We start from the raw sequence: 25,801 nt of genomic DNA on the forward strand, positions 1-25,801 counted from the left end.
GTTGTCATTTCCGTAATGCTTCCTGCGCGAAAAATTATTGAATTTGGAAAAAAGATGGCACTGATTCGGTGCCATGGCCACGTTAAAACGCGGACGTTAAAAAATTTCCCACTTAAACTACCGAAAAAAATCCTTCATCGACGCAGCAGAGTGTGGCCAAGCTTTATCGTAAAGAAGCACAATAATGCTGGTCAACAGTCCCCGACGTTTGTATCGAATGACGTGGCGCAGCTGGTGATGAGTCTGGAAGTGGGTAGGTATTTATGGTGTCTCCTCTAGGCGTAAAATTGGTGAGTAGGACGCCCTCTCGAGCTTTTTGATCAAGAGTATTTGGCATTTTTTGTCTTGTTGGGTATCGTGAATGATGCCATTCCATTGACTGGCTCCATGTTTCTGGATTTTTATTCGAAATTTAGGTCTCGTCACCAGTAACAATTCGGTTCAAAAACCCATCGCTATCGTCATCGTACCGAGTGAGAAAAGTCAGTGCAGATCCCGTTCGTTTGTTTTTGTGTTTATCTGTTAAAATTGAGGAACCAAACAAGCATGCTCGATGTGAATACCTACTTCCAGTATCTGATGTTGACTTAAAAATGACACAGCAGCAAGCTACTGTGATTCTTCATTCCACTAATTCTATTGAAACAAAATAGCCGTCGCCAAATTCGTATTAACACGAAAATTACCGCCAAAAGTTTACCGCTAAATGTTCAGTGCACACATTACAATGCAAGCGATAAACGAAAGTGGCAGAATGACGTATAGGTGGAAGTGAGGAACCTTACTGTGCACAAATAGACAAGAATTATTGTATATGGAAACGTCTTTAGCAGTGGATGTACTCCTTCAAAAGTTCTGCATTGAACCTGGGATAAACGTCAAAAACCCCTTTGCCTTGTTTTAGTCATAGGTAACATCTGGAAGTACGCACCATGATAAATGTGAAAATTCATTATTGAGAGAATGGTCGGATAAGGATATTCTACACCACTAACATAACTGTAGGCACTTCTAGGTAAAGTCATCAAATTCCAAACTGGGAAAAGGAGATGGAATACGTTGTAATAACAATACCTGAAATTTAGTTCTGCTCTTCACACCATACAGTCACCTTCGATTGCAGGTAAACGTCAACAGCGTACAGCTTTCCTCCCATGCGATCTTCGCTTGTTAGGGTAACAGTTATTGAACTACATGAAATAAAATTGTCACAACTTCTGAACCGTTTGCGATAGGACGTTCAAACTGCATGGTTGGCCGCGGGGCGTGATGGGAATTAGTACGCGCTGTATAGTTTGGTTTAACGACGATGCCCACTTTCATTTGGATGGGTTCGTCAATAAGCAAAATTGGCACTTTTGGGAGACTGAGAACCCGCATTTCGCGATCGAGAAGTCTCTTCACCGTCTACAGATGACTGTGTGATGTGCACTGTCCAGTCATGAAATAATCGCTGCGATATTCCTCGATGGCATGGTGACTACCGAACAATACGTGAAGGCTCTGGAAGGTGATTTCATCCTGGAGGAGCACTTTGAGGACCGCATTCTACGTCTGGGGCACCCTGAAGCCACTGGCATGGACCTCGATTGGCTGCCATATTCTCCGGTTCTGAACACATGCGTCTCCTTTTTGTTGGGCTATATTAAAGACAAGTTGTACAGAAATAACCCCAAAAACCACTGCTGTGTTGGAAACAGCCATTCAGGAGGTCATCGACAGCATCGATGTTCCGATACTTTAGTGGACCATGCAGAATTTCGATATTCGTCAGCGCTACATCATCGCCAAGGGTGGCAGGCATATCGAACAAATCATAACCTAAATACGAATACCGGTAGCGACGTTTACGTATTGAATAAAGTGTGTGCACGCCGTAGTTCGTAAGTATTTTATGTTTCTTTTTTTCATATAGTTCAGTAATAGTCTCCCTGTACATGACCTAGAGCTCAATTATAGGATAAAAATGCGACACTCTTTCCGAGAAATCTTTCTCAGAGGCTTGCAAATAAAAATGTAGTGTTCGCCACTGATAGGAGCTTGCATTTGTGCAAGGGGAGAGAGAATCTGTAGTTTCATTTGACACTTCATTCTTTATTTCGTTTTATTTTCGCTCAAAGACAAACCCGACCGTGAGCGAGCGGATGGAATTCACTCGTTGGTTTGATGACGAGGATCGGTGTGCCGACCAGCATTGATGTGGTTTTTAGGCTGTTTCTCACATCTCACTAGCTGAATACCGGGCTAGTACCAAATTCTCGTCACAGTTACAGGATTCGCATATATTTAGAAAACTTTCGCTCACGTTTACATGAATAACACCGCCCACGGGAGCTGACGTACACATATTCCGTCCTGGGGGTAGTGGGGAGGAGAAATGAAGGCCGCCCCTTATGTTAATCATGCCGAGTTCATAACCATGCTAACCCCGCGCCGATGCAGGACAAAGGCACAAGGAGAGAGGGAGAGAAAGAGGAATAAGAAGAAGAGAAAGATCGCTCAAAGACAACCACCTAACTCTAGTACCATCTGTCTTCACATATAGTACGAGTGCGAAGTTTTTATGTGATATCTCTTCAAGATATTAACGGCCTTGCCGCAGTGGATAAACCGGTTCCCATCAGATCACCGAAGTTAAGCACTGTCGGGCGTGGCTGGCACTCGGATGGGTGACCCTCCAGGCTGCCATGCGCAGTTTGTTGCCATTTTTCGGGGTGCACTCAGCCTCGTGAGGCCAACTGAGGAGCTACTCGACCGAATAGTAGCGGCTCCGGTCAAAGAAAACCATCATAAAGACCGGCAGTGCGGTGTGCTGACCACACGCCCCTCCTATCCGCATCCTCAGTGAGGATGACACGGCGGTCGGATGGTCCCGATGGGCCACTTGTGGCCTGAAGACGGATATTCAAGATATTTAAATAAAACAAAAGATATCAAAAATTTACATCTTCGTTCTTAATGTCTACATATTAGCAGCTCTTTCCGTTACAGGGCTCCGTATTGTAGCGTTGTAACATGGCGGTGTGTAACGTAACTATGTCGGTACGTGAGAAACAGCGTATTGTAATCGAGTTTAGAGTTCGGACAGTTCGTCCACAGATGGAGCACCCTCTCCAACATGATAATGCCAGACCAGAGGCGAAAGCTGCGAGATTTGCAGCGATCCGAAGCTTTCAGTTCACTGCCAACGGTTATGCTCCATGCAGTCACGACCTGACCCCATACGATTTTCATCTTATTCCAAAACCTAATGAACACCTTAGAGGATTTCATTTTGATACTAATGAAGCGGCGGAAACACGGGTGATGTTTCACCTCCGTCGACGAAGTCAAACATTCTGCAGTGACGATACCAACTGAATACTCTCTCGTTGGGAGACGTGTGTTCGTCGCACGGTGACTATGGCTACAGAAATGGCTCTGAGCACAATGGGACTTAACTGCTGAGGTCATCAGTCCCCTAGAACTTAGAACTACTTAAACCTAACCAACCTAAGGACATCACACACATCCATGCCCGAGGCAGGATTCGAACCTGCGACCGTAGCAGTCGCGCGGTTCCGGACTGAGCGCCTGAACCGCTAGACCCCCGCGGCCGGCCGGTGACTATGTTGACAAATAAATATGTAGATATGAAGAATAAAGATGTAGAATTTAATAATGTTTATTTTATTTAAAAAGTTTTTTCACATAGAAAATGCGGAGGTATTATTTTCAGCATACCCTCGTAGGTAGCTGTGTTGGTATTTGGTCGATAATGACACGGCTAATTTTATTTCATGCTGTAGCAGTCAGGAACGAGAGCGGCATAGCTGCACGATAGCTTAGGCGGGAAGGGATTCTGACCGTCTCCTCACAGAGAGAGGTGGCGCAGTGATTAGCAAACTGGACTCGAATTCGGGAGGACGACAGTTCAAACCTGCGTGCGGCCATCCTGTTTTAGGTTTTCCGCGATTTCGTTAATCGCCTCAGGCATATACCGGGATGGTTAACCCGAAAGTGCACGGTCGATATCTTTCCCCATATTTCCCTAATCTGAGCATGTGCGGCGTCTTTAACAATCTCGTTGTGGACGGGACGTTAAATACCAATCTGTTTCTCCTTCTCATCGAACAGAGTAGAGCGAGGAATGTAGATCATCGACAGAGATTTTTAAAATTTATTTCTCTTACTGAACTAACGAAACGTATATATTTTTTCCTTTCAAGTTATCTCACCCCCTTGGCACTTACCTTTCCTAGAACCAGGTCATGGGCAATTTCTTAGACGTTAAATCACAACAGGAGAATGGACAGGTAGTAAGAAAGCATTTGGAGCAGGAAGCGTCTGAGTAAAGAGTTCGAGTGCTTGTGGCTTCACCCCGCTCCCGTGTACTTGACCTTCTAGCCCCACTGCAACATTGTCTCAGTAATAGGAAGCTGATACATGAAGGAATGAGTTCACAAATGGGCAGAGAACTTCGAATCTGCTGAACGTACAGGGAAGGCTGCGTTTCTGAGACATGTTAGCGCCAGTTAACCTTAAAATTCCGTAAATTTACTAATGACCTACAATAAACTGCGAACGGACACATCCTTGGACGATGCTAGTAATATATAGTGTAATTCAGTTGCCCCTACCGATGTCGTTTTATGCAGCCCGCAATATTATATCTGCCCTGCAAAAACCACGGATGATATTTTCATACTCTCTCGCTTGCTACGTGCAAACTATTATTCCTATAAAAAGTATGAACACGACCTTTTTGTAGGAAATTTAATATCGTTAAATGTTGTACTGGGATACGTTTTCACTGGAGGCCATGGTTTTCGAGTTATTCAAGGATAACGTACAAAAGTGACCTTAAAACGCACCTCCCACCTCTCACTCATTACTCACCAGTCAGGATTTCCAGTATGTTGTCCGTGGCACTCCCTTCCACCACCGTACAAAAATTTTCCGGCAATACGAACTATTCCCGATATTCGACCTTTTTGGTCTCCATTTATAAATTTAAAGGAGCCCCTGTGAATAATGAAAAACAAACTACTTTTCTAAAAGCTAAGCCAAAACAGTTTGAACCAGACTTAATCCTTACAAGTACATTGGTTTCGTAGTCAAAAGGCCTGACAAATACAATGATGTAATTGTTTATTTTATGTTGCTAAAATTCACAAAATTGTGAGATAAAATTTATACAAATATCAGTTTTACAATTTGTAAGCGCTCTACTAAGCTGAAGGTGTACTAATTCCAGTCAGTGAAGACCAAAATTGGTCGAATGTGGGAAATAATACGTGCTGTCGGAAATTTTTGTACAGTGGTAAGAGGGAGCGCCACGAACAGCAAACTAGACGTCCTGACCGATGGACGCTGAGTGTGGTGGTGGTGGTGGGGGGGGGGGGGGGGGGGGCCGGGGAGTGGCGTTTGAAGGTCGCTTTTCTATGTTTTTCTTGAATAACTCGAAAACCACGGCATCCCAATACAAAATTTAACTCTACTGAATTTTCTATAACAAGGTCCTGTTCATTTTCTTCTGTGCGGCTAATAGTTTGCGCGTAGCGAGGAAGAGAATATAAAAACCTCACGCGTGATTTTCGGTGGCCGGACATAACATTGCAGGTTGCGTAGCACGACTTCGGTATGGACAGCTGAATCAATCAGTGCATAAAAAGGGGTGGAAGATCATGTTATGGGGAACAACAGTTGTTAGAGACAAAATTTTAGCTGTTGCTTCCTCGTGATGCTGGGCGTCCTTAAGTATCCACGGGCTTTAAGATGATAAGATTTAACCGAACTAGTATCTCTTCGTCCGAACACGCCTCCGAAGGCCCAAACTATACCGACCGACCGCCACGTCATCCTCAGACGATAGGCGTCACTGGATGTTTAAGTGGAGGGGCATTTGGTCAGCACATTGCTCTCCGCGCCGTTTTCAGTTTTCGTGACTAGAGCCGCTACTTTTCAACCAACTAACTCCTCAGTTGGCATACAAGGGCTCTGTGCCCCTGCTTTTGCCAATAGCGCTCGGCAGACCCAAACGGTGACACATCGAAGTGAGAGCCAAGCCTGACAGCGCTTAACTTTGATCATCGACGGGAAACAGTGTTAGCACTGTGGCAAGGCCGTTGGCCAGCCGAATTACTACAGTCTACTAATCAGGTGTGATGAGTGCTAGCGACTCCCAGGAAATCTTACAGTGATTTTCAAGGAGGAAACTTTAAGATACAGCGTCTCTATGCGGAGAAAGGTACTTTAGGAGCTAATCAAGAAGTCTTTTTTCGCTGAGCTTGTCTCCTTTCCCACAGATAGGTGACACGACTATAGGCAACACACAAATCATAGGCACGCCTCAGAGCGCCTACGCCCTGCTACCTCTCGAGGACATTTTGAGTCATCAGATTCCTGACTGGTTTGATGTGACCCGCCACAAATTCCTGTCCTATGCTAACTTCTGCATCTCAGAGTAGCATTTCCAACCAATGTCCTCAATTGTTTGCTGGATGTATTCCAGTCTCTGTCTTCCTCTACCAACTTTTACCTTCTACAGTTACCTCCTGCACCATATAAGTCATTCACCCATTTCGTAACAGATGTACTATCATCCTGTTCCTTCCTCACGTCAGTGTTTTCCATACATTCCTTTCCTCCCTCGTATTACGCAGAACCTCTTCATTCCTTACCTCAACAATCCACCTAATCTTCAACATTCGTCTATAGTACCGCACTTCAAATGCTTTGATTCTCTTCTGTCCCGGTTTTCCTTGGTTCACTGCCCCACATGCTGTGCTGCAAAGTACATTCTCAGGAATTTCTTCCTCAGTCCTACGGTTGGTTCTAGTAAACTTCTCTTGCCCAAGATTACCCTTTTTTCTAGTACTAGTCTGCTTTTGACGTCCTCCTTGCTTCATCCGTCACGAGTTATTTTGCTGGCTGGGTAGCAAAATTACTTTAATCTTCCTTCTATTTACTCTCAGTCCATACTCTGTACGTAGGAGACTGTTCATTCCATTCAGCAGATTCCGTAATTCTTCTTCGCTTTCAGAGAGGATAGCAATGCCATCAGCGAATCTCGTCTTTCAGTTCCTTTCACCTTCAATTATAATTCCACTCTCGAACCTTTCTTTTGTTTCCATCATTGCTTCTTCGATGTGTAGATTGAAAAGCACGGGTGAAAGACTACATCCCTGTCTAACACCCTTCTTAATCCGAGCACTTCGTTCTTGGTCTTCCACTGTTATTATACCTTCTTCTTTCGTGTACATGCTGTATATTACCTATATCTCCATGTAGCTTATCCTTATTTCCCTCAGAATTTCAAACATCTTGCATCATTTTACATAGCTGAACGCTTTTTCCAGGTCCACAAATCCTATGAAACTGTCTTAACTTTTCTTTAGTCTTACTTTCATTATCAACCGCAACGTCAGAACTGCCTCTCTGGTGCCTTCATCTTTCTTAAGGCCAAACATGTCGTCATCTAACTCGTCCTCAATTTTCTTCTCTATTCTTCAAGGAGATAACCAACGCGATAGGACACGTAGCGTCACCGGAAAGCATAAGTGAATATTTAGTCTCTAACAAATGTTTCCCATGATATGACCAGTCACCCCTAAGTTTCTAATGCGAAGACTGGAATGTTCTGTATACATCGAAAGTAAAGCGAAGCTGTATTCGAGTGAGTTCATAGATAACATATAATGTACTTCCAAAAGAGTCGCCTGCTGTTTTAAAATATAAAAATGAAATAAAAACAAAGGAACTGGTCAAAAAACAGTTACAAAAAGAGATGATAAAATAAAAGCCTATGTGTAACTCATCGGCGATCTGTTCTCCCGAAAACATAGCTTCATGTGTGGTTCAGACGTGAGTGGTATACGAATTAGAGGGAGTTGTGGTATTCAGGAGAACAGTGATCAATATCCTTATCCAGCCATCAAGCTGTGTGGTTGCGTGATATCTGTAAGCCGCTTAAGGCTGCGATGATTCCTTTGAAACGGTGCGGCCGATTTTCTTTCATTAATCCGTGCTTCATCTCTAATGACATCGCCTTCTACGGGGCTCTGGATACCATCATTCTCTCATGTCGTAATGGAGTTATCAATAGTGTCAGTCAGTTGGTTAGTTTGTTAGTTTTATGTTCCATGGATCAATTGTGCGAAAAATAGAAGTGATGTGGAATGAGTCATTCTACTTATAAACCACATTTTAATTTTTAAATATGGCTAAATGCTGACGTTCATAAAATTTATTTGTATTTATTGAAAATATCTGCAGATGTGAGTTAGTAATTCCTACTCATTACCTTGTACACATTAAAATAACACAAATTCTTCCACTGAATGAAAGGAGTGGTCAAGGAGAAACTTTCTAGATCTTTTTTTTTTTTTTTTTCAAATTTTACTTCGCTATCTGTCAGACATTTTTTATCATTGGATAAGAAGACCAAAGTTTTTGCTATCACAGTGTGAATAGCTTTTTGTGCTAAAGACAACCTTAACGTTTAGTAATAAATGTTATTTTTCCTTCTGGTATTGAAATTACTTACATCATTGTTCCTTTTGAACTTTAGTGGATTATTTACAACAAACATCATGAGGGAATAAACATACTGTGAAGCAATATACTGAATTCCCTACCTTATGGACAGATGTCTACAAGATGGTCGTCAGTGTGCACCACATATTACTTTAGAGCACGTTTTCTGAGCAATGAAGACTTTCTTTCTTAAAGATGAGTTACCCCAGAACATTATTCCAAATGACATTATTGAATGAAAACTTGCAAAATATGTCAACTTACTGCCGGCCGTTGTGGCCGAGCGGTTCTAGGCGCTACAGTCTGGAACCGTGCGACCGCTAAGGTCGCAGGTTCGAATCCTGCCTCGGGCATGGATGTGTGTGATGTCCTTAGGTTAGTTAAGTTTAAGTAGTTCTAAGTTCTAGGGGACTGATGACCTCAGATGTTAAGTCCCGTAGTGCTCAGAGCCATTTGAACCATTTTTTTTCTCCTTCCTCAATCTGTGCAGTGATTCTAACTGCAAATGTGGCCGGTCTAAGTTGTTTCCAGTTTTTTCCAGTTTAAATTCCCATTGAAATGGACACGTAAGAATATTGAAGTTTCCACCCTATTTGTTACTTCCTCACCACGTGTTACACTTATCGTTGGTGTAGTAGAATTGAATATGCTGTGTCTTTTTCAAACTAAGGGTGAGACAGTTAGCAGGAAACCAGTCAGTGACACTTTTAAGAGCTTTGCTTACCATTTGTTTCTTCGATAATCATATATACATCTAATTTCTCTTTCATTGGCATCACAAATTTGTATAAATAATGTGTGACTCTTTTTTCTATCGGTGACAGCGTATCAGCTCTAATTACAGACAGTGCTACGGCGCAAGAGCGGTATTTATCTGTTCCCCTTCAACAGATAATATGTAAGATACTGTATTTTCGACAGTCTCTTTGCTGGTTCCGTTGTTTTTGTACTGGAGTAGTCACAGACCAAATATACGTTGAGAAGCGAAGTGTTTCATGATACATAATGCGCAGTGATTTTTAGAAACTTATATCAACACACATATTTCCGTCTAGTTTTAAAAAAAATCCTTTCTTAGTTTTATGACGTGATACTGTTTCCCGACTAGATTTATTCACAGTATTTCCACATTCAAGTTTATCTTAACTGCGTTTAATAACACGGTTTAATAATAAGTGCTATCTATTTTGTTTATCGATCAAGTGTAAGTTCACTAGTATTTACTAACTTTTGTTTCTCCGAGATGTGTTTCTTTATTCTATAATATGTTTGTTCTTTCAATGTTTTCTGAATTTAATTTCTCTTTTCCACAGAGTCTGAAATTTTTTATAGATAATGCAAATTCCTCTCTTCGATATTGTTGCTTCTCCTTTTCACATTGGTCTCAAGCTATTTTCCTACTTATATCTCTTTTTCTTCGATAATCATGTATACATCTAATTTCTCTTTCATTGACATCACAGACTTTTTCGGTTGGGTCGACATATCCATCAAACAGGTACGCCAGAAAATCAATAAACCATTCAGCACTGCTGAGCGAATTTTTGGCTTGTGCTACGGCAGTTACCTTGAGCTAATTGTAATATGTGTTGGGGAAAATTTACGCAGGTTGAGATGAAATTGTTAAGCAATAACAGCTCTATAGATTTCATAGTGCATCTGTAATAACCGCACGTTCTATGGAGCCCTAATCCAGTAAGTAAATAATAGAAGGTGACCGTGAGATGAACACAGTAAGCAGATTCAGAAGGATGTAGGTTCCAGTAGTTATTCGGAGATGAAGAAACTTGCACGGGATAGAGTAACATGAAAACCTACATGAAACGAGTCTTCGGGCTAAAGACCACAGTAACACAATATTAATGCACAAGAGGAGGAGTTTAAAAAAAAAAGAGTATGAATGTCAACATAGAAGAGGTGTCCAATAGTATTGCAACCCATGGTGAGAAATTCGGACTGAGGATCACAACAAAAAATTTAAATCTAATAAGTTAATAACATGTACAGATTAGACTTCGTATAGCATTCGTTTAGTATTGAAATTACGCAGTTAGCATTCCAACGAAGGAGAAATAACTCTAACGAAAGTATATTACTTGTAATCTTGTAAGTCTGAGGCATTTTACGACTTACAAGTTTATTTACAGCTGCAGAAAAAGAAAAAAAGAAAGAAATCACACCGAAAACGTGCAACAGCTCCAATATGCTTGTGCAATGGAAACTAGTGTTGAACGAGTTTGGCATGCGATCTCGCTGGCTCTCGCAGTCAAACCCACTTGGCGACTGAGACCAATTACAGGGCGTGCTACTACGAGGGCCAGTCAAAAAGTAATGCCTCCTATTTTTTCTCCTTAAGTAAAGTCTGACAAGTGAACAATTTGAATTTGGCTCTTCTTCTTCAATCCACTGCAGTAGTAGCATTTTGCTTCACAGGATGCCAGTACTGCAATCGCTTGCAAAACAGTCGACATCGAAGTTATATTAGACAGCGCTCTGTGATAGAATTCTTGATTGCAGATAGTGAAACGCTCATTCGCATTCATGAAAGACTCAAAAATGTGTAGTGTGATTCAACACTGGATATCAGCACTTTTAGACGACGGGTTCGTCGCTATAATGAAGCTGAAAGGCAAACGCCGTTGGCCGACGAAACACGAAGCGACTGCAGTGACTCCATCCAACATTCAGCCTGTCGATGACATCATTCATGGTGACTACGAGGTGACTGCAGATGATTTGTGTCGCATCACCCGCGTCAAACATTTTAAAGCACGTCTTCAGCGAGTTTGCTCAATAAAAGCTATGGTGGATATTCATCTTTGCTTGATAATACAAGACCACACATCAGTCGTCACATCACTGAAGAGATTGTGGAAACAGAATGAGAAGTAGTCTTGCCTCACCCCTCCCCTTCTCCCCCAATCTCGTGCCATACAGACCTGACCTGGCACCATCAGACTTCCACCTATCCGCGATGCTAAAAGAAGCTTATAGTGGGGTACACTTTAGAGATGAGTATCCCGTGAGAAAGTCCATGCGTCAATGGCTTCGGAAGGAGCACCGTGCATTTTACTACAATGGAATATATGCCACTTTTAAAAGATTGACAGAAACTGAGGAAATGGGGGAGATTATAAAGGGGAGACGGAAGGGCAATTTTTATCCCTATTCTGCCAATGCTATTTTACCCTTTGAATAGGTACACTTTTCAAAATAACTAGTGATAAAACAATGAAATTTTTACTGCATATATATATATATATCTCAATTTACAAGTAAAATAAACATAATACCTCTTATGGTTTTGAAGAAAAGAGTTTTATTCTTTCACTAGTAAAATTTAACTTTTTTTGTACATTAATTATTATAAAACAGTTTCTGATTGTTTTGTGGTTCTCAGTTTACTTGTAATAGCTTATTACCTTCTGCACTACAAATTGACCAAATTTCATGTTTCTAACCCCATTAGTTTATCTAATAATGGTACCTGAAAGTAAAAAAAAAAGTGGTTATGAGAAAAATCCATTTAAAGTTTAATATTGCAATTCTAGTATAGTTATTGATGAGAATTACTTACCACTAATATTTTCCTGCACCGTATTGAGCATCATCTGAATCATACTGATCCTTTTTTCTCTTGGTCCTTCTTCTTTTCTGTCTGGCTTCTTTTGTGCATTTTAAATTAGCAATATCTGATTTGCGGATTCTCTGTTTATGTATTTCCACCAAAGTTTTTTCAGTACTTCCACTAGATTTCATGCTCAGTAATTCCAAAACATCGGTTTTCTAGTTACACCACCATCGAAGCATAAAATAGCACCATAAACACCAAATTTGAAGGTTGTAAGCTGAACAAATAAATTTTTCGGTAACCCGTTCCAAATGACAGAATTCACACATTAATTTACATTTTGAGTTTTCCCATGAAGACATTCCTTCAACGAAGTATCTTTACAAAGGTCTCTAAATATGGGTTTAATTTCATTCATTACTGATGCAGGTAAAGAATGTTTGTGGCCATATCTGGCACTTCTCCTGTACTTGCACCAAGTGTCAGGATCATTCGGGCAAAGACCGAGCACTGGATTTTCATTTGTGGAAAGCTTATGGAAAAAGATAGCCCATACAGGTTTTTTCATGTTTTCTAAATTCCCTACATTTTGTCTTATGGCCAAGCCATAATTATTCTATAAGCTATCTGTTTCAACATTTGTCAGAAGACTTTTATCACCTATTTTCTTACCATCTTCCAATGCTATTTTTGACTCATCTTTCAATAATCTTCTCAACCTGAACCCCATTCACTTCTGGACATGCCCAATGCACTCGAATTTAGAAATTGTGACATTAGGACCATAGGGTTGTTCTGCTCAAACCCTGTCGTAAGCCTTGCTGTCACCGTCCCCAGATTGAACAGAGCGTCAGGAAAACCGTCATATCCCACGAAAAAATTGTCGTGTTTATATAAAACAAAACTGTTTCACGCAGGAAAGACCAGGCATTTCAAAATGCTGAAATCTAAAAATCGAATTTTTTATGCCCACTTGCCCTCCGTCTCCCCTTAAAAAGTCATAAATTAATCGTCAATGTTGTGGTTTTCAACCTATGTAGTTACTTTTGATATTCATGACAAATAAAAAAGATCGGAGTCATTACTTTTTAATCGCCCCTCTCATGTTAGCAAATTTTGGTAGGTACCTGTTTCCCCGCTAACATAATAGTTTCATGAGCAAAGGTTCAGAAATATTCTATTTATGTGTCAGAAATCACTTTCCACAGCTCTTCGGAGTACATTAATCTCGTGGAACACACAGGAATGAAGCGTAAAAACGTAATACTTACTGAAAGCCGTGATGATAATTTCTAATCAACTCAGTTCTTATCGTAAATATTCACCTTCCTACGCAACAAACTGGCTGTCAGTGTGAAATAAACTCGTATACCGAAATCCCTTGTCGTTCGCGGAGAAGTAAATGGCACTGAATGGTCGATAACGGAACAGGAGAGGGTCATTAAGGTGGGTCGCTTTTGCTGGGCCCGGCGGCGGCAGGTAAACAGCCAGGTTTTGTTCCGACTGGCTTGCGTGCGCACCAGTGAAACGAGTACTTACGATACGCCCACAGCGCTACGGCACACAGTATGAGAGCCTGCAAGGAAAAAACGGAGCCTCGAAGCAAGTTCGCTTTGTGACGCATAAAATATGCAGCAGCACACGTTGCGCCAACTTTTTCATACTTTCCGCGGCTTTGCAACACAAGCGCCATTTCACAACATGCAAACTCTGATACAATAGTTTGTTCAAAATTAGACATGCAGTTGTTAAACGCAAGGAAGCGGGAGGAGTTGACAGGATTCGCACGTAACATGTATCAGATTCGGTAACATAGATACCTCAGTTAATTCGTACGAAAACTATGATACGTGAGCTTTTATAGAATAAATCATATCCGGTAAATGACTTTTTTACATATTTACACACTGAAACCAAGAAGGTTTCGGCCAAGTTGTGCTGTGTGCAATATTCAAGATGTTTCAAACAAGTGTGGCGTAGTTGAACATCTGAGAACAACTAAATATACGTTGGGTGTGATACAAAATACTATAAAAATTGTCAGCAGGTCCTCTGTTAAGCGTTTTGGAAGAACTGGGAATTTTCGTAGAAATTAAGAAAATCCCACAACATTTATCAAACGAGCAAAACTAATTTAATTTACATCGATTCTTCCAGTTATTTTATGAAGTACCATAGATAAGCAACCAAAATATAATATCTGCGGTATTACACTAACAGAAATATTTTTAAAAACGATTGTTTTGAATCCATTACTTGATAGAAATTTTTAAATGTGTATTTTGTATAACGCATTTTGATAGATGTTTTCATTTTGCAAATATACTCGTATTTTTTAAATATAAGCAGATATGTGCATATATGAGACGTATATACACACACACGCATGAAAGAGGCTATGAAATGGAAATTTCTTTTTCTCTAGTTGTAAATTATCTTTGGATAAACTATACCATTGACGTTACAACTACTGTTGTACAGTCAGTTTCATCTTTGGCGCTGTCAAGGTCATCATTCACTACTGTACTTCGAAGGTACTTTAAACGTTAGTTAAAGTGCTATAGTATAGCCAATTTCGTTTCTAGAACTGTCAGAAAGTTTTCAAGGTAATCTTTAATGCTGTCAGCCAGCTTCAAATGTAAGTTACCACACTGGAAGTGGAATATGTACTTTATGTAGTGTCAATGTAACATTTCCGTGTTATCTCAATTTGTATCCTTTACAGCGTATATTCAGATGATACTCTTGTTCATTTGAAGAGCGAAACCGGTCAATAAAAATACAAAATGCGACTCGTAGCTGTTTTCAAAAACTGTAAAACTTACTATAAAAAAGAGTCTTATAAGCTTACCTCTAAAAACAAATACAAGTAGAGACGTAGGTCATTTTACTTATTTCGAGAACGATTTGTTTGCAGTCGTTCAGGCTGCCATCGTGTTAGCAATCATAGCTCATTTCTTATTGACTGAGTCTGCAGTTTCTACTTTCACCTGACATTTATCCCTTAGATTTCTGGCTATGGAGACGTTTAACCACATTAATGTATTATAAACCCATCAGTAAAGTGTACACATTACAGAAGGGTGTCTGTCATGCATGTGACCAACGGATAGGGAACGAGTTGCATTCGCATGAGTTCATGATTACTAGATTGGTAAAAGCTGTGTGAGAATGATTGTAGCCACTTCAAACATTTCCTGTACTGTGTAAACACTACTAGCTACCAAAGCACACAATAGCTCATGTATCAACAAATAAGCATTGATGCTCAAACCGTTTTAGGCCCTGAAAGCTGGCTAAAGCCGGATAGAAGCTTAGCCGAAATTTTTTCGAAGAACCTAACAGTGTTCCGAAAGGATAGGCTAAACACGGTTGTCGGTAGCGTGTTTGTTGCTGTCAGAAGTAGTTTAACTTGTCGCGAAATTGAAGTAGATACTTCCTGTGAGTTAGTATGGGCAGAGGTCATTATTGGCAACCGGAATAAAATAATATATGAATCCTCTTACCGACCACCCAATTCAGATGATACAGTTGCTGAAAGGTTTCAAATACGTACCCGACTCATACGATAATAGTAGGTGGTGATTTTAATTTACCCTCGATATGTTGACAAAAGTACATGTTCATTTCCGGAGGTACGCATAAAATATCATCCGAAACTGTGGTAAACGCATTCTCTGAAAATTATTTCGAGCAGCTAGTTCATGAGCCCACGCGAATAGTAAACGGTTGTGAAAACACACTTGACCTCTTACTAACAAATAATCCTGAGTTAATAACGAGCATCAAAACCGATTCAGGGATTAGTGAACACAGGGTTCCCGTAGCGCGACTGAATATCGTAATCCCAAAATCCTCGAAAAATAAGCAAAAAATATACCTATTCAAAAAAGCAGATAAAAATTTCCTGAGAGACAATCCCCACTCATTCCAAATTAATACTATAAGTGTAGACCAGATGTGGCTTCGATTCAAAGAAATAGTACCGGCAGGATTTGAGAGATTTATACCAAATAAATTAACAAACAACGGAACTGATCCTCCTTGGTACTAAAAACGGGTTAGAACATTGTTTCAGAAACAACGAAAAAAACATGCCAAATTTAAACAAATGCAAAATCCCCAAGATTGGCGATCTTTTACAGAAGCTCGAAATTTAGTGCGGACTTCAATGCGAGATGCTTATAACAGTTTCCACAACGGAAATTGGTCTCGAAACCTGGCAGAAAATCCAAAGAGATGCTGGTCGTATGTGAAGTATGTTAGCGGCAATAACAATCAATGACTTCTCTGCGCGATAGCAATGGACACACTATCGAAGACAGTGCTGCCAAAGCAGAGTTACTAAACACAGCTTTTTGAAATGCCTTCTCAGAAGAAGACGAAGTAAATATTCCAGAATTCGAATCGACAACAGCTGCCAACATGAGTAACGTAGAAGTAAATATCCTCGGAGTAGTGAAGCAACTTAAATCACTTAAGAAAAGCAAGTCCTCTGGTCCAGACTGTATACCAATTAGGTTCCTTTCGGAGTATGCTGATGCATTAGCTCCATACTTAACAATCATATACAATAGTTCGCTCGACGAAAGATCCGTACCCAAAGACTGAAACGTTGCACAGATCACCCCAATATTCAAGAGAGGTAGTAGGAATAATCCACTAAATTACAGGCCCATATCGTTAACATCGATATGCAGAAGGAGTTTGGAACATATATTGTGTTCGAACATTATGAATTACCTCGAAGAAAACGGTTTATTAACACATAGTCAACATGGGTTTAGAAAACATCCTTCCTGTGAAACACAACTAGCTCTTTATTCACATGAAGTGTTGAGTGCTATTGACAAGGAATTTCAGATCGATTCCGTATTTCTGGATTTCCGGAAGGCTTTTGACACGGTATCACACAAGCGGCTCGTAGTGAAATTGCGTGCTTATGGAATATCGTCTAATTTATGTGACTGGATTTGTGATTTCCTGTTAGAGAGGTCACAGTTCGTAGTAACTGACGGGAAGTCATCGAGTAAAACAGTGTGATTTCTGGCATTCCCCAAGGTAGCGTTATGGGCCCTTTGCTGTTCCTTATCTATATAAACGATTTGGGAGACAATCTCAGCAGCCGCCTTCGGTTGTCTGCAAATGACGCTGTCGTTTATCGACTAGTAAAGTCATCAAAAGATCAAAACAAATAGCAAAACAATTTAGAAAAGATATCTGAATGGTTCGAAAATTGGCAGTTCCCCCTAAATAACGAAAAGTGTGAGGTCATCCACATGAGTGCCAAAAGGAATTCGTTAAACTTCGGTTACACGATAAATCAGTCAAATCCAAAGGCAGGAAATTCAACTAAATACCTAGGTATTACAATTGCGAACAACTTAAATTCGAAGGAACACAAAGAAAATGTTGTGGGGAAGACTAACCAAAGGCTGCGTTCAATTTATCGGGACACTTAGAAAATGTAACAGATCTACTAAGGAGACTGCCTACACTACGCTTGTCCGTCCTCTTTTAGAAGACTGCTGCGCGCTGTGGGATCCTTACCAAATAGGACTGACGGAGTACATCGAAAAAGTTCAAAAAAAGGCACCACGTTTTGTATTATCGCAAAATATGGGAGAGAGTGTCACACAAATGATACAGGATTTGGGCTGGACATCATTAAAAGAAAGGCGTTTTTCGTTGCGACGGAATCTTCTCATGAAATTCCAATCACCAACTTTCTCCCCCAAATGCGAAAATATTTGTTGATACCGACTTACATAGGGAGGAACGATCACCACGATAAAATAAGGGAAATCAGCGCTTGTAATGAAAGATATAGGTGTTCATTCTTTCCGCGCGCTATACGAAATTGGAATAATAGAGAATTGTGAAGGTGGTTCGATGAACCCTCTGCCAGGCACTTAAATGTGATTTGCAGAGTATCCATGTAGATGTAGATGTAGATTTTCTCTGAAAGACGTGCTTCAAGGGCAGTTTTACAGTTTCGACCAATATTACGAGTATCTCGTGCGGAATATGGAACATTAAATAAAAAGGTATATAATGTTAGTGTGTTCCACGAAACGTGATACGAAATGCTCCACACCTAATTCAGTCACTCTGTATGTAGAAATTAAGTCATGTGCTAACCGATTCTCTAACGAGAAACAGAAATCTAAAGGATTAAAGGCAGAAATCTAAAGGATTAAATTAAAACCTCGCTCATTAAACATTTCTCGTATTCGTGTATTATACGAAAGGTATCAAATGAAATGTTGCATCGTCGTTGTTTTCCTGCAAGAATAACGCTCTTCAGCAGTGCAGTCTCAGTAACTGGTGATGCACAGCACCTGTTAATATGAAAATTATTTCTGTGGCTCTATGAGTCTGTCCCCCACGATTGCTGCCAACACGTTTGTACTACAGAGAAGGTGATGCCTTGTTTGTATGTGTACTCGAGAAACTGCATCCGACCGCATGTACTGTAGTTGTGGTACCGAGCGAGGTGGCGCAGTGGTCAGCACACTGGACTCGCACTCGGGAGGACGGCGGTTCAAACTCGCGCCCGGCCATACTAATTTATGTATTCCATGATTTTCCTAAATCACTTCAGACAAATGCCGGGATGGTTCCTTTGAAAGGGCACGGCCGATATGCTTCCTCATCCTTTCCTAATCCGATGGAACCGATGACGTATCTTACAGTAATTGGAAGAACATTTATCTAGTTGATTGTTATTATAGCCTGAGCGGCTTCGCACGCTGTAAGTGATACATATAACGTATGTGCTCATGCAAACTGACCACATAAGCGAATCATTCCTTCACACAAGGTGCGCGAATTGTAAGGGATGACTCACGGGAAGTAGTAGATTTTCATTTGGTTATTGTGAGTTTTAGCGCACACTTACACAGTACAACTTATAGATAACAGCCCTACACATATTGGTGTTACTGAAAAGCCAAATACAAATTTATTTCTTAAGAAGTACATCACTCACATGGCTTCCACCATTGAAGATGCATTGCTGAAGACATTCATGGAAGCTCGTCATTACGTTCTCAATGATTTCTTTAGGAGCGTTCTCTGTCTCTTCCCGGCGTGCGTCTTTCAACTCATCAGAGAAAAGCAGAAAAAAATCAGGCTCATAAAGAACAGATTATGTGGGCACTTGTGGAATATCAATGAATCATGAGAGTAATCGATGTGGAAAATGGAGCCTCATCGAATTAAGGGACGTATGGGCTCTAGGCTCATCTGGCTGAAACCATAATGCATTTAGACGGAAATGTCCCGGCAGCTATAGATTAAAAAATGTAGTTAACGCAGCAAATTAACATTGCCACCAAATGATAAAACGTAATGAGGTTACTATTTTACCGTTTTGTTATTACTCACAACTTTTGTATTTGGCGAGGTTTTAATTTGACGATTTACCTTTGTAACAAGCTTTCAACAGGCACCTGTGAATACTTACAACGAAACTTTTTGAAAGATTAGACGGCTGATGTAGTATATGTACACCCGAATTTTGTCAGTGCAACACATCCGCAGTCCTTTTACTCTATGCTTATACGCAGCCGTAGCTAAAGCTATATTATGCTGCCTTACGTCGGTCTGATCAGTACTTTTTCCGCTTTAACAGCCATGCAGCTTTAAACGCGCCAGGGTTCATAAACGAATAGGATATAGTGGATTCAAGAAAAGATTGGTTTCCTACAGATACTTGTTTGTATATTCTCTACAATTACCTCGATTCTGGGAAAGGAAATTACTGGACTCTCCCACTAATGTTCACGGTGGATCACTTATTCTTATTTTGATCCATATTGATCTAATTGGCCACTGTAACGTATTTAACCAACGTGACTGAACCAGCAATTTTCGCTTACGTCTACTTTTACATCTGTCAATGTGTATTAGGTTAAGTAATTTTGTTTTGTCACATTGATGCCCCGCATTATATTTTATAATTTCCGGGGACAGGTTACTGAAAACTTCGTCATCTAAAACTACCCTCAAAGTGTTAAGTGCGTTACCTTTTGAAGGTATCTACGATGTCTCACCATCTTCGCGATCTATTCAGAAATGTTAGCGCAATCCCTTCGAAAAGTATTTTATGTGCTTAACGATACACACAGGCGTGAAAAGGCCAACCAATAGGAGCAACCACTTGAGCTCCGCAGCATACGGCCGGCTGTTTGCATGCATCGTGTGTCGCCAAAGCGGTGCTGATCTCTCGCTATAGCCCTTCCCTAAATCCAAGCTATTTTTTCGGTATAGTGGCTTTGCTTCGCTGTAGCTCGTGCTGCTTGAGCACAAAATGTGCGTGCCTCGAATTTGTAGTGCTCTAAACGATGTGTTCCGAGATGGAGAAATAAGCCAATTTACAAATCGCGACCGGGAAACGACCAGCAATTTGATGCACTGGTTTCAAGCGACCCACAAAAAATCAACAGAGAATGGCGGTTAAAGAATCTCATCTAACAAAAAACTGAAAGACGATTTTAATTAAATGAACATTAGGCCGCGTCCTAATATATGCACATAGCCTAGCTTTCATCTCCTAATGATGAAGACATCTTCAGAGGCTACGAATACTTCGTTAGTTGATATTCGAACTCAAACTGACTAAATAAGCCGTATCTGCGCAAAAGTCAGGTAGTAGCGTCGTCCAAATCCCGACACAGATCGCGAAACCGCTCCTGCGTGTGTAACGGAGTTTTACATCAGAAAATTTGGTGCTGTTTGCTTTATTTAGCACTAAGACCCACAAGTTACCTAGTTCCATTTCTAGTTCTCTCTTTTAAAGTAGTTTTTGCGTTCTGCAATTTATATGTCTTCCCTGATCCTCGTAGCATTGTAATTATTTGACTCTGATAAACAGAGAATAGAATTTGGTGGTTACCAGATCCCAACTCACGATCCTTCTGGGGAACAGACTATGCACTGGGGCCAGGGATATACCAAATTCAATTCTACGCCGATGCGCAAAACTTGGTGACGAAATAATTTTCGGATGATATGTAACTGCCAAGTAGTATAGCCCGATGAACTTGAACCATATATAGAAAGAACTGCTACAGCACAGGAGATAACAAAGAAATACGCAGTGAGATGAAATGATACTTTTGTTCAAAGACAATCACATTGAGATGGCCGTGACTTTTAATCGTCCCATGGACATCACAAATCCATGCATTCTGGACGTACCCTCATACGACGAGAGGTAGAAACACTTAACGCACATTGGAACATTATCGAACATGGTCGTTTTGGTGGTCAAAGTGTTATGGAGTGAGGAGGTATAATATTGCATGGGCATTCTGACCTACAAATCTTTGAACAGGTTCATTCACTGGTCACCCTTAATGTAACACCGTACTCCCTTCCCATGGGCGAATGCATCCCGGAAGAGCTGCATATTGGGAAGAAGTACAGTACCACAATAACTTTGACAGGTGAGTACACCGTGTCCAAATATTTAGAGATCAGTACGTCGATGGAACATATACGATGATTCCTGGGCCACCAAAACGATCCTGTAGGACAATGCTTGACGTAACCTTATATGTCGAGAGCTTGACACACAGGGACTTTATCGTACATGATTTTATGACACCACAAATAACTCTAAGAGTATAATGGAGTACGTAAACATGACAGTCACTTCCGGCCCCTTTAGTCGAACTGCTAAAGTGGGCAGTGATAACGGTCATGTGTCCATAAGGTGTGTGTGTGTGTGTGTGTGTGTGTGTGTGTGTGTGTGTGTGTGTGTTCAAATGGCTCAAATGGCTACGAGCTCTATGGGACTTAACATCTGAGCTCATCAGTCCTCTAGAACTTAGAAGTACTTTAACCTAACTAACCTAAGGATATCACACACATCCATGCCCGAGGCAGGATTCGAACCTGCGACCGAGCGGTCGCGTGGTTCCAGACGGTAGCGCCTAGAACCGCTTGGCCACTCCAGCCGGCTGTGTGTGCGTTTGTTTTCCTTCTTTTCCGAAGAAGACGTTGGCCGAAGGCTTAGTGTGTCACAGACATTTTGTTGTGCTAGTCGAGCTCAGCGGTTAGTATTAATTTATCCTTTTCATAATTGTTGATATTCCAGCATGGACACGTATTAATGAAAAAAGATCGAGAGTGTAAATGGGGAAATACTACCCAATGACAATACAGTTCAGCAGTAAGGTGTTATTTTTCGGCCAGGCCATACTACAACGGCCCATATGAGCAGTGCTGAAGGGAGCATTTGAGAGGACTGCTGTCCCGCTCACTGCCTCACCTCTCACAAAGTGCTAGCGTGGCGCTCGGCGCGAGGAACTCTGCCACAACCACAACGCCACGCGACCTTGCGCAGGCGCGAGTCGCGTCATCATCGCACCGTATTCCAATGTGCGAGGTCCCACTTCACCCCGTTAAATTACAATGTGTTAAGTTACATCTCTGAAGAAACTTTAAGAATTGCCTGTAAAGATTGTGGGGACACATGGAAGAGACGCTCACGCGTCCATCAGACATGAGAGTTGGTTGGGTAGCCGCTGTGACGTAGGGCTGGCACCGTCGTCTGTCAGAGACCTTATTGCACGCTGCGCTATACCAGCGCGCCGCGCGCAGTCAGCAGGTGGGCCAGGGGTTACGCGAGCGACGCGTAATTACATGGCTGGCCTCCAATTACTGCCCCTGCTAGCGCGAGGTGTGCGGATTCAGCACGAAGAGCAGGACTAGGCTAGACAGTGCTAAAAGGTTGCTTTAGGGCTTTTCTCCTTTACCGTCAACATGTCTGACCACGCGTAAAGTTCCGTGTGTAACGTTAGATTACCTTTAACTCACAAAGGACCAGCATGCGACGTCTGTTGCTTACTTACTGTGTCCGGTAAATTAATGTTAATGCACACTGCTGTCACATCCTACTCTAACTAGAAGACCTAACCTGACTGCTGAACTGCCTGAGTTGTTGTCAAACTCGAATGTATGTTTTTTTTTATTTATTTTTAATATCTACTCCGAATTTTTCTTTTGTTTCCTTTACTGCTTGCTCAATATACAGATTGAACAACATCGGGGAGAGGCTACAACCCTGTCTCACTCCCTTCCCAACCACTGCTTCCCTTTGATGTCCCTCGACTCTTATAACTGCCATCTGGTTTCTGTACAAATTGTAAATAGCCTTTCGCTCCCTGTATTTTACCCCTGCCACCTTCAGAATTTGAAAAAGAGTATTCCAGTCAACATTGTCAAAAGCTTTCTCTAAGTCTATAAATGCTAGGAACGTAGATTTGCCTTTCCTTAATCTAGCTTCTAAGATAAGTCGTAGGGTCAGTATTGCCTCACGTGTTCCAATATGTCTACGGAATCCCAACTGATCTTCCCTTAGGTCGGCTTCTACTAGTTTTTCCATTCGTCTGTATAGAATTCGTGTTAGTATTTTGCAGCCGTGACTTATTAAACTGATAGTTCGGTAATTTTCACATGTGTCAACACCTGCTTTCTTTGGGATTGGAATTATTATATTCTTCTTGAAGTCTGAGGGTATTTCGCCTGTCTCATAAATCTTGCTCACCAGATGGTAGAGTTTTGTCAGGACTGGCTCGCCCAAAGCTGTCATTAGTTCTAATGAAATGTTGTCTACTCCCGGAGCTTTGTTGCGACTCAGGTCTTTCAGTGCTCTGTCAAACTCTTCACGCAGTATCATATCTCCCATTTCATCTTCATCTACATTCTCTTCCATTTCCGTAATATTGTCCTCAAGAACATCGCATTTATAAGAGCGAATAAACTTTTATAGGTAAGTACTCAAAAGAAGTAATTTTTTTGAGTCGTCAGTCTTCTGACTGGTTTGATGCGGCCTACCACGAATTCTTCTCCTGTGTCTACCTTCTAATCTCAAAGTAGCGCTTGCAGCCTACATCCTCAATTACGTGTTGGATGTACGCCAATCTAGAAAAGATATTATTGACTGGAACGCGACCCTCTTGAAAGAAGCGTTGCGTTATAGTCTCCTGGAATACTGCTAGACGTAACTTTTGTTTACCTCTACTGCATTCTGCCTTTATTATCAATTAATTAACAAATATTTAATCACTGTTTAAATAAAAAGGACAAATTTTCATTTTAATTGTCGATCTCATGTAACTTCGAATATCCAGAGTCAATTAAAATTTAGTATAAAATGCGAAAGAACTTATTGTTAAATGCGAAAATTACGTATCAATAATACTGTTTTTAATATTATTTTTGTATTTATTTGCAATCTCTCGAAATAAAAATGGCTCTGAGCACTATGGGACTTAACTTCTGAGGCCATCAGTCCCCTAGAACTTAGAACTTCATAAACCTAACCAACCTAAGGACATCACACACATCCATGCCCGAGGCAAGATTCGAACCTGCGACCGTAGCGGTCGCGCGGATCCGTACTGTAACGCCTGGAACCGGTCGGCCACCCCGGCCGGCGAAATAAAAAACATTGTCTTTTCAATGTGGTGTTTCGCATATGTACCCGTTTTCAATGTATTGTGAATATTCACGTTCTCATGCAATTAGTAATTAAAAGTGAAAAGGTGTTTTTCTTGAAAAGTTATCATTTACTATTTGTTAATGAACGCTTCTTCCATTAGTGCAGTGCAAATAGAAACGGCAACCCCACAATTACTAGTCTGGAACGTGAAGGAGGACATATAAGTTATTTGTCTGTGATAATTATAAAAGGTAAGCCTAGGGTCGAACGCCAGATAACAGGGGAATATTTTACATGAAATTTATACGAAAAATCTTAATACTGACTAAGCAAGGGTGCCTGGAACAGGAACTGGATTGAATCACGTTATTTAAGTTATTCTCACGTCCTCCTGACCTCGTGTGAAATATTTGAATCCATACCACTGAATTGGCCCAAAAAAGCCATTAATGTTGATGGTACGTGCAATGGATAACTTTGATGTTAGCACGCAAGCTCAGTAGTAAGTGGCAACTTCACTTGGTTCTCATTATAAAGCATTTATCATGCTGTAGCAGCAGGTTAAACATACAGAAAAGACTCAGGTTTGGATTCGTAAAAGCCATCAATAAAAGATTGCAAATAAAGACAGTTTATTTACTCTTGAAACAAAGGGCTGTCGTGAATATTCACAAAATATATGAACACAATGTTAACAATGGTAATAATACTGTTTTAATTAATTGGTCTCATCAGATTATGGACATGCAGTGATTTCAGGGATATGGTCAGCCTCTTATACGCATCAGAAGTGAAGGACTGCATAGAATAAGAATCATAGGAGTAATTCGCACAAATTCTCAGGAACAGATTACCCATAATGCTAAAAAATTTCAAGCAAACGCGCTGGAGTAGGGAGAACAGAAGCTTACTACTGTTCAGAACCGTAATGGCAAAAAGTACGAGTACGTTAAATTCTCTAAGTGTGAACTGAGAAAGATTTATTTCATCGTGTTGGTACATATTCTGCCCGAAATTTCGCGTATGACAATATGTAACACAGCTTTACCCTCTCGATACAAAATAAAGGACATATGGCATGATATTTCTCACCACTACTATGTTTGACAGTGAAACACCTTAACAAGCATAAAATATTCAGAAGAAGAGAGGCGAGAAATAACTAATTTAGGTTGGTGAATGCGATGGTCTTCCCATTGAATCAACTCGGAATCAATGTAGACTGACTGTTGCGTCATGTGGCGTGATCACATACGAGG

The 25,801-nt window shown here is 40.8% G+C and overlaps 1 protein-coding gene and 1 pseudogene across 1 annotated transcript in view; both read left to right on the forward strand.

Annotated features, from left to right (window-relative positions):
* LOC126188520 (neuroendocrine convertase 2) overlaps positions 1–25,801 on the forward strand; it is a 1,507,992-nt gene that overhangs the window by 1,104,131 nt on the left and 378,060 nt on the right. The window lies entirely within an intron of this gene.
* Positions 2,584–2,701, forward strand: LOC126189298 (5S ribosomal RNA; annotated as a pseudogene).

Source organism: Schistocerca cancellata, chromosome 5 (genome assembly GCF_023864275.1).
Source record: "Schistocerca cancellata isolate TAMUIC-IGC-003103 chromosome 5, iqSchCanc2.1, whole genome shotgun sequence".
Taxonomy (NCBI): Eukaryota; Metazoa; Arthropoda; class Insecta; order Orthoptera; family Acrididae; genus Schistocerca; species Schistocerca cancellata.